The sequence below is a fragment of the Molossus molossus genome, unplaced genomic scaffold (genome assembly GCF_014108415.1).
Source record: "Molossus molossus isolate mMolMol1 unplaced genomic scaffold, mMolMol1.p scaffold_m16_p_9, whole genome shotgun sequence".
Taxonomy (NCBI): Eukaryota; Metazoa; Chordata; class Mammalia; order Chiroptera; family Molossidae; genus Molossus; species Molossus molossus.
Window position 1 is genome coordinate 38,710,439 of NW_023425403.1, and position 1,407 is coordinate 38,711,845.

A 1,407-nucleotide genomic window follows, 5' to 3' on the forward strand; every position below is an offset into this window, starting at 1 on the left:
GATTTTTAAAGCAAGATACAACATAAAAATCAAATACGTTTAACTAATGTGGTGATCAAATTAAGTTATTTCTTCTTCAAAACAAGATAACATGTTTTCCTCACTCACTACATTTACCAAGTTGCTATGCTTATATTTAGAATAGACAGATACAATATCCCCTGTGAATTTAATTTGATCAATTACTTACACAAAACAAAATTTAAAAAATTAGCATCATTTTTCTCATTAAATGGCTAGTAATAACAATGGCTAAAATTTTTGCTTGTTAATATTTTTTTCTGGTTAATGGATGGGTGTTTTAGTATATTTCTCAATAATATCTTGAAAATCAGGCTGAACCTATTTGCAAAAAAATGATTTTGTAAGCTTAATTAAAAAGTGTTGGCATAGCTACATAGATTAAAAAAACAAAAACAACAACAAAAAAAACCCCGACTTGTGTTCACTTTGGCAATACATATACTAAAATTGAAATGATATAGAGAAGATTAGCTGGCTCCTGCAAAGGATGATAGGCAAATTCGTGAAGCATTCCATATTTTTTATGGAACCAAAATGGACCCCAAATAGCCACAGTGAAAAAGAACAAAGTAGGAGGGATCACAATACCAGATATCAGGTTATACTACAAAGCCATTGCAATCAAAACAACCTGGTAGTGGCACAAGAACAGGCATATAGATTAATGGAACAGGACAGAGAACCTGGAGATTGACCCAAGACATTATGCTCAATTAATATTTGAAAAAGGTTGGGGATATTGGACAACTACAAGCCCCCCCCCCCAAAAAAAAAGAAGTTAGACCACCAACTTACACCATATACAAGAATAAACTCAAAATGAATAAAAGACTTATATGTGACTTGTGAATCCATAAAAATTCTAGAAGAAAATGTAGACGACAAAATTTCAGACATCACATGCAGCAGAATTTTCACTGATACAAAACCTAAGGAAAAAGAAATAAAGAAAAAAAATGAACACATGGGACTACATCAAACTAAAAAGCTTCTGCACAACAAAAGACACAACCATCAATATGGAAAGGGAACCCACTATATGGGAGAGCATAATTGCCAATGATACATCAGATAAGGGGTTAATTTCCAAAATATATACAGTACTCATACAACTCAACAAAAGGAAGACAAAGAACCCAATTAAAAAATGGGCAGAGGACCTAAAGAGACACCTCTCCAAACAGGACATACAAATGGCCAAGAGACATTCTAAAAAATGTTTAATGTCCCTAATCATTAGAGAGATGCAAATTAAAACAACTATGACGTATACAAATTAAAACAACTATGACGTATCACACCTGCCAGAATGGCTGTCATCAACAAATCATCAAACAATAAGTGCTGACCAGAGTGTGGAGAAAATGGGACTCTAGTACACTG

At 33.0% G+C, this 1,407-nt stretch overlaps 1 non-coding gene across 1 annotated transcript; it reads left to right on the forward strand.

Moving 5' to 3' along the window:
* The first annotated feature begins 441 nt into the window (after window positions 1–441).
* Window positions 442–546, forward strand: LOC118623081. The gene has a single exon (XR_004958194.1). It is a non-coding gene; the product is annotated as a U6 spliceosomal RNA (small nuclear RNA).
* The last annotated feature ends 861 nt before the right edge of the window (window positions 547–1,407 follow it).